Source organism: Primulina tabacum, chromosome 17, assembly GCF_025594145.1.
Source record: "Primulina tabacum isolate GXHZ01 chromosome 17, ASM2559414v2, whole genome shotgun sequence".
In the NCBI taxonomy this organism is placed as follows: Eukaryota; Viridiplantae; Streptophyta; class Magnoliopsida; order Lamiales; family Gesneriaceae; genus Primulina; species Primulina tabacum.
In genome coordinates this window covers 24250942-24260383 of record NC_134566.1, presented here as the reverse complement: position 1 = coordinate 24260383, position 9442 = coordinate 24250942, and positions in this window count along the sequence as shown.

The following is a 9442-nucleotide window of genomic DNA, read 5'->3' as shown; positions in this document are numbered from 1 at the left end:
TAGTTATCCTTCTTCTTTTATAATTTTCAAAATTTCAAAAATATAGGGGGAGAACTCATTGTAATTTTAATGGAGTTATTATTTTTAAATATTGAGGGGGAGAAAATTTTGTTTAAAATGTTTTGAAAATATGACTTTTTGATTCACACAAAAAGGGGGAGAAATATGTTAGTTGAGTTGATTGTTTATCCAAGTTTTGTGATCATCAAAAAGGGGGAGATTGTTGGAACTTTTCAAGTTCGCAATCTTGATTTTGATGTTAACAAAACTTGTTATTGTGTTTCTAACATATTTACTCAAGTGTGAAGTTGCAAACACAAGAAGCAAGCTGAAACTGAATTTTGCACAAACTGAATTTCTGGCGAGCTTCGGTATTTTGATGATATTTCTCAACTGGATTATCCAAATGACAATCCGCCAACTGGACTGATTAGAAACTCAATTTGGAACAAATCGTATCTCCCGTCAGTTGGGCAAAATCGGATGTTATCATGATCTAACTGATCGCTCAATTACCGAACTGATCACACGAAAACAGCAATAAGTTGAGTTTGAGCAGCTGCGGTATTTTGGTCATATCTCTCAGCTCGGTTATCGAAATGAAGCGATTCAGTATGCGTTGGAAAGATAAGACGATGATCTACAAATCATCTTCAGAAGTCAAAGTCTGAATCAGAGCTTAAGATGCTGATAAATGACGATGAAGTTACTGGTTCTGCACAAACTGAAATCAGCTAGGCTGATTTCAGCACACCAGCTGCTGACCAACTGCTGACCAGCTGACCAACCAACTGAACTGAACCAGCTGCTGACCAACTGAAACTGAACCAAACCAGCTGAAGACCAGCTGAACCTGACCAGCTGAACTGAACTAGCTGAAACTAAACCAGACCAGCTGAAGACCAGTTGAACCAGTCCAGCTGAACCAGTTGAACTGAACCAGACCAACTGAACCAGTTGAATTGATTGACCAGTTGACCAGAGTTGACCAGTCGAGAAAATGTCCAGCAAGATGAATTTGACCATTGCAATTCCAGAAACAGTACAGAAACTTTCCAACGGTCATATTCTTGTGTCTAACATATATATCAATGTTGGAGCCTATAAATACAACATATTGAAGATCAAACAATAGCTTTTGAAGTGGATTCAAAGCATGGGCAGTTAGCATGAAGATATCAGCTAGTTGAGAGCACAAGCCCTTGTGTGAGGATACATTTGATATATACACTGTAAATGATAAATTTCTCACACACAATCACTCACACATATACAAGAGAGTTGAACTTCAAAGATTAGTTGAGTGAGTCTTGCACAAAGACAATAAACTTGTGTATGTAGTCTTTGCATATGAGACATTAATCAATATGCTGATTGTGAGGTGCTGCCTACAATCTTGAGTGCTAGGAATTCTAGTTGGGTGCTGCCCTTCCGGAATGGGTTTGTACAAGTAGTTGTATAAATCAAAGTCTTCTAGTGGATCCTTCCCAAGGGGAAGAAGGGGTGACGTAGGAGTGTTTGAAATCTCCGAACATCCATAAAAAAATTCGTGTCTATTTGTTTATTGCATTTACTTATCATTTTCACTGTTTTTAAAGATGCATTGTTGAAGTATTTTATGTCTTCTTCAAATACCAAAATATTGTATACCAAGTATTTGATAAAATGCTTCAACTGAATATTTTAACTCATTCAACGTGCATATATTTTAAATGGTTTACAAAATATTTATTCGGTTTCTACGAAGGATTATTTCGAATATTTTTCGCTTGGTTTGAACACCAAACTCGATTTAATTCATCGGTGTTCAATATTTCAAGAACCGAGCTATTGTAGCTCAACGATTACCCCCCTAATCGATCCTATCATACTTCAATTTATAGCCAAAACATTTTGGATAAGAAATCTAGATCAATGGTTTAAATTAAATGATATCTGATCTGATAGTAGAGATTTAAAATTAGATTGATTTGTTCTGGGATACGAAATTTGACTGAAACGTGTCAACCCACCCTTAGTTGGATTTTAGTGGAAATACATAGCTTATGACAGCTGGTATATAGACAAGAGTTGACAAATGAGTCGTCTCTGATTGCAACTAGACACCCGTGCCAGCTGACTGCAACGTGACAACCCTTCAGTTGGCTTTTAGTGGAAATGCATAGCCCGTGACAGCTGGTATATAGACAAGAGCTGACAGATGAGTTGTCTCTGATTGCAACTAGACTACATGTGACAGCTGACTGCAACTAGACATCCCTTAGTTGGCTTTTAGTGGAAATGCATAGCCTGTGACAAAAAATGTGGAAATGTATAGCCCGTGGCTTTATTGAAATGCTTTTAATGGAAATGCTTTCAATGGAAATGCATAGCCCGTGGCTTTATTGAAATGCTTTTATTGAAATGCTTTTAGTGGAAATACATAGTCCGTGGCTTTATTGAAATGCTTTTAGTGGAAATGCATAGCCCGTGGCTTTATTGAAATACACAACCCGTGACAAAAAAAATGAGTTGGCTTTTATTCTATATAATATTTAAAAGAAATTAAAATATCTAAAATAACTAAAATAAAAAATGTCATCACTTATTTAAAGACCAATGGATTCTTCATAATTTACTCATCTTGCTCAAAAATGAATTTTCATGAGGGAGGTCCTTCAAGTTTTTCTTTCTACGCATCTTCGTCGTCATCTGACGGCGAAGATCAACCTAGTGCCAACATAAAGAATGAGTTAAATCGCATTGACGAACAACAAACTATTTTAAGCCAACTCATAAACAGTGCTACCGTTGTCTCCAATTACTTCCAAGAATGTGATAATTTGCACCGTCGAGGCTCGATCCCTGGCCATGTTGTGATTAATCGAGACAGATTAGCCGCTGAACAACGCTTGTACAATGAATATTTTTCTGAGTCTCCAATGTACAATGAATCAATGTTCAAGCGACGTTTTTGAATGTCTCGTCGGCTATTCTTGCGAATTATGGAATCAATTCAACAACATGATAATTACTTCGTACAGAAAGTAGATGCGTTGGGAAGGCCCGGGTTGTCCCCATACCAGAAGATAACATCCGCAATGCGTATCTTAGCATACGGTGTGGCGGCAGATTCAACGGATGAATATATTAAAATAGGGGAATCTACTGCGATTGAAAGTTTAAAAAGATTTTGCCGGGCTGTGGTGGAGGTGTTTGGTGACTGGTATCTTCGGTCTCCCAATGTTGAGGACATTAAAAAGATTCTCCTTATTGGAAAACAACGTGGATTCCCGGGGATGTTGGGAAGCCTAGATTGTATGCATTGGAAGTGAAAAAACTGTCCAACAGGTTGGGCTGGACAATATGCTGGTCGTAGCGGAAAACCAACAATCATTTTGGAGGCCGTAGCAGATTACGAGTTGTGAATATGGCATGCATACTTCGGTTTGCCAGGTTCAAACAATGACATTAACGTGTTGTCAAAATCTCATCTCTCTAAAATTTAGCCAATGGGGTAGCTCCCACCGCTAACTATGTCATACAAGGAAAAGAATACACCATGGGATACTACCTGGCAGATGGTATATATCCAAAGCGGGTCACTCTAGTGCAAACAATTCACAATCCACAAGGTCCAAAGAAGAAATATTTTGCAGAACGCCAAAAAAGTTGCAGAAAAGATGTTGAACGAGCATTTGGAGTATTGCAATCAAAGTGAGCGATAATCACCGGACCTGCACGAGTTTGGAGCAAACAAGTGCTGCATGATATCATGACAACATGCATTACAATGCATAATATGATTATTGAAGATGAAAGGGAATTGAATGTGCCAGTCACAGATTATCGCGAGGCACTCATCCCAGATGTTGAAATGGCACGTGATGAGCATGCCCGATTTCAAGAGTTTCTTGCACGCCATCAAAAAATAAAAGATAAATCGGCTCACTATGCACTCCGAGATGCTCTTATTGACCATTTGTGGGAGGAGTACAGTGATTCAGAATATTAATAATGTTAATGGTCAATTGTGTGTTGTTCTTTAAATCATATGTGTCGTTTATGTTTGTCTTGATATCTATTTTATGTCCGTATGATGAATGTTGTCTCTTGTTTGCAATTTGATGAAAAAATAAATGTATTGTTTTAAATATATCGAGTCGAATACACATGTAGTTGTGTCATGTTTAGCGAATTAATTAAGTTTAGTTAAATAATTTATTATGAAATTAATTAATTATATGTGTGTGTATGTGTATTCGAAAATGAAATAAATTAAAAAAAAAGTATTTGGTAATATTTAGAGGATATGGATTGAAAATGAAATGAATTAAAGAAATAGAGTATTTGGTAATATTTAGAGGATATGTGTTGAAAATGAAATAAATTAAATAAATAGAGTATTTGGTAATATTTAGAGGATATGGGTTGGAGAAGGTTTTTGAAAGTAGAGATCATGAATCTCTATTTTGGATGATAGAGGATGAAAAATAGAGAATATAGATTGGAGATGGCCTAATAAAAAAACTCCCCATTCTAATTTCTACTTCTTCAAGCAACTATGATCCAACACTTGCCCCAATTATCGCTCTCAACTCCCGGTATTTTTTTTACTTATATGACTCCTCAGCCAACTAGATGCCGATTACACCCTCTATTCGCCTTTTCTGGTAGATTCGAATCATACACTTCACTCTTATGTCAACTGTGTACCACCTACCCGGTTGTTCGTGGCCCCCAATGCTACCACATATTTATTTGTTTGTGCCAACAAAGTCACATTTGAGACACCACTTCAACAAACTTGCTCCCACCATTTTCGATTGACTTGCTTCTCTTTCAAAAACGACGAACTTCCATCCTGCTTGTTCATGTTCTTTATTCTCAACTTATGGGACATCGTTTTCTCTTGGGATTTCTATCCATGCGTCATATGTGTTATGTCCAGTAAAACGATAAGTTCTCACATTTTTCTAGAGTCTTCTTTGGCCAATTCCATCTCTGCTATGATTTTCCATCCAGTTGCTACCCTTACTGTTGTTATTCCAGCAGCCAAGCGACTCCCCTTGCTAATTCTGTTGTGTCGGTGCTATGTACAGCAATTTGAGATAATAAAGATTAAAATGAAATATAAAACTGGACACCGAGATTTACGTGAAAAACTCCTAAAATTTATTAAGGTAAAAAACACGGGCAAGATGAAAAGAATTTCACTATAGTATTTTATGGTGTACAATCACTCACTATGTTTCCAAAGAGAATACATACTCTCTTAATATAAAAGAACAAACACTTCATAAATATTATAGAACTAAGCACTCAAATGCTATAAAATGAGAGAGAATTCGATGAAGGGATGATTTCAGAATGAGTAGAAGGAGCTTTATTTATAGAGCTCTCCCCGTCAGTGTGAAGTCTTCCGTCTGAGAATTCTGCTGCATCCAAATTTGACTAACATATGCCCACATTTGTTGACTAAATGAATGCATTAATTTTGCCAACTTTGTGCAAATTTCAACAAAGCCTGCCTTCCGCCATTAATGCATTTAATGCGTGTGTGTTGTCATTCTTTGCCGACATTTCTCTCGCTTGGAGATTTGATTGAGAATCAAACGCATCTTCACGCATCATTTCAATCTTGTCATTCTCAGCTGGTTACGTTTCCACTAGAACTCTTGAGAATATACTCCACTCAAACTTCTCAATATTCATTTGCTTGATCAGAACATCAGTTATGTTATTTTTTATATGGATTTTCTGCATATCAACACTTCTTACTTCTACTACTCCTTGAACAAAATGAAATTGAACTCCAATGTTTTTAGTCCTGGAATGAAAGACTTGATTTCTTGCGATGTGCAAGGCACTTTGACTGTCACAAAATAAAGGAACATTCTCATGTTTGTGCTCGATCTCCTCCGATAACTTTTTAATCCATATTGCCTCCTTACATGCTTGAATAGCTGCCATATATTCTACTTCCGTCGTAGATAATGTCACAACTATTTTCAGTTTTGAAACTCAACTTATTACTCCCTCTGCTAGTGTAAACACATAACCAGTAGTAGATTTTCTCTTATCAGGATCACCTACATAATCAGTATCGACATAACTTTTGAGTGTAAAATCTGATCATCCATAACATAATGCAGCATTTAAGATACTCTTAATGTATCTAAGGATCCTCTTAGTCGTACTCCAATGCTCTCTTCCAGAATTCTCCATATACCGACTAACTGTTCCCACTGCTTGAGCAATGTCCGGTCTTGTACAGATCATAGCGAACATCAAACTTCCCATTGCCGATGTATATGGTACTCGAGATATCTCCATCATCTTTGCTTCACTGCTAGGACACATCTTGGAGGATAACTTGAAGTTAACAGGAAGATGGGTCGAAAATGGCTTACTATCTTGCATGTTGAAGTGTTGCAAGACTTTCTTCAAATAATTTTTCTGTTACTTCTGTCTCGGTGAACTTGTATCCCTGATACATCATATTTAAACCAGTCGTTCATGTCAGACTATTTCATAACCATATCACACAACAAAGAACAAGAACCCCATTGTGTTTCATCCTCCTGTGTTTATGATGTTTGATTGTGGGCTTGGCTTTTGTCGGTCTCTGCTCTATTCTGATGCAATATTTTTTCTTTATTTTCAACTGTGTCAACTAGTGCAAAAATTCCATAGCTTCTCATATTGCTACACTTCTTTCTTGAAACTAGAGAAGCACCGAAAAAACCACTGACCAAAATTTCTTGGCCTAAAAGATGACTACCAAACATGGATTAAGAACTTTCAAGATGTCGAGACGACCCAGAGTGTCTAGCTAACTGGGAGAAGCTTTGTGGCCTTTTGTTGATGTTTGTGGACTTTACTTGTTGACTATAAATAGTGCATTTTGCATCAACTTGAGTCCCCTTCCTAGAATGCATGCTTGTTCATTTCATTTGGTCCCCTTGCCTAACATCCATAGTTGTGTATTTTGCTTGACTTGGGTCGTTTTCCAAATACATGTTATGTGCATTATACTTCACTTGCGTCTCTTTCCAACATAAATTTATGTGCATTACATGAGCTGTGGTGGCTTCTCTTTATATATTATGATTGTGGGTATTACTTATAACATTTTGTCGAGTTGGATGTTGGAATATTTTGTTGTTGGACATTGTTTGGGAATCGATGATGAATTTGTCTATGGTGTTTGATGATTAGGGAGTGTTGATAAGATATTTGTGCTCATTTCTTTAGAGCTAACCAAATAGCTCAACTCCCTGCATCTTTAATCTGATGCCATGTCCTTAAGTGGCCTGTAAGCCTATTTTACACAAATTTTGGATTTTCAAAACTCCACCGAGTATTAATTTTCCTAGATTTTTTACACTCCATGCCAGCTATCTTTAATTTGTGATGATGCCATCACCAACTCCGCATTTTGTATTTTATCATTTTTAGTCTTCTCCTAAAATACATTTTTAGCACCATCTGTATTGAACTCATGTCCCTTTTATTTTTTCCAAACTTGATGCACATGACCTTTCAACATGCCGGAGCAGCTACCACCAATTCAATTGTAATATCTTTACCAATAAATTCTATTGATGGCCGGTCCATGAGGCGCAATGACCATTTTTTGATAAAATTCGAAAATACCATAGTATCACAATCAACAGAGATTAAGATCTGCCCAATTTTTAAAGTGATATTACTTTCTATATTAGCTTCATTTTCAGCTGATAAATCATCATATTTTTTTTTATCTTCAATGACCAATCTCCCTCCCAAACTTTATCTTGCATTCTTTCTTGCTATTAAATTATTCTCTTTTCATGGCTGCTTGCCATCTCAACACTATTCTTTTCTGATTTTTGGTAAGTGGCTTTGAAATTTTTTGTGTCCAGCCACTTGTTATTCGTCACCAATTTCACCTCTAGGGGAAATTAAAAAAATTTGTTATTCGCTCCATGTTTTTCTTGCATTCTTTTCTCTAGCAGATTATTATTCACATGCCCAAGATCTCTGCCCAAATATGATGACCTTCTCAAGTGTTCTGATCTTTTAGACCCGGAGTAAAATGGATCCCTGTTGTAAGAATAACTCCCAAGTTTCTGGTGAGATGACTCTCTGGAGAACCATTGTTTCTTTTTTACTGGAAAAATGGTCTAACACCCATTAGTTATGAACTTACTGTTCTCTTTGAAAAATGTTGGTTCTTTGGTCCTAAGACAACAGACTCGCTCGTGTAAAGATGATTATTTAAGCCCTCGCAAGACAACACTCAAAACACCATTTACTCTCTTTAATTTGATAAGATGATTTAATAGTGAAAAATTTGATTCCTTGACCGTGAAGAAACCAATCATTTTTGGAATTGTTGGTTCCTCGGCTCAAAGGTCGTGCACTCCCTACATCTCTATAGTGACTCCCTTTGTTTTGGTATTTATTCCGCCATTCTGTTGAGCCAACCTCGGGTTTCCCAGTTTAAAATGAGATTACTCCCCGAGGCACAAATGATATCCAATTCTGGTGAGTTAACATCCCGGGGTAACGTCGACTTCCCTTGGTTTGCTAAGAGGATCTTATAGAAACATCTTGTGTCCCATTTGCTTGGAATTCACCATATTTTATAGACTAGAAGACATGTACGTGCGTTGCACGTGTGGAACATACAACAACCGTAATTTCTGAATTTCTCATTATATATTTTAAAATTATAAAGTTCTATACATAAATCATATTATTGAAAAAGTAGCTACAAGTTCAACAAGTATTCATCGAATCGAAAGAAAAAAATTAAGATAATTGTAATATTTTTTAAAAAATTTATTTTTCGAGCCAAAAAAATATTTAAAAAACATAAGAAAAATTTTAAAATCTTATAAAATTATTTTAAGTAACTATAGATATAAGACTAATTTGTTTCACATAAAAAAAAATATGAATTCATTCTTATTCCTCATTTTCTATCACTTTGATGTATATAAGAGTAATTATTACACGTCAAACCAATTTAAACTCATTTTCATTCTTTTGAAGTGTTCTCTCATGGCACCAAACAATTATTTGGGTTTGACATGCATAAATTTTTACAGTTTGGCCCATTGACACCCACGCCAGTGCAATTCTCATTATGTTCATAATTAGCTTTGCATATGGCACGATGTATCACAATTATAAGAAATAAAAGTCTTGTCTTGGGTAACAAATATAACATTTGACTTGAAGATCAAGAAATGTTTGAATTAAAAGATTAATCTTTCACTATCATTCAGTTTTGTTAGATTAAGCGTGCATGACTGAGAGTAATACTGAGATTGATGAACTCTTAGGAAGTTCTTGTGCGTACTCCTGGCATCATGTCGCTTATTTTAAATTCCATTAAAGATATAATTTTTTCTAAAAAAATGGACTGTAAATTTTATTCCAAAATAAAATTTTTTTTTTCTTTTATTTATTG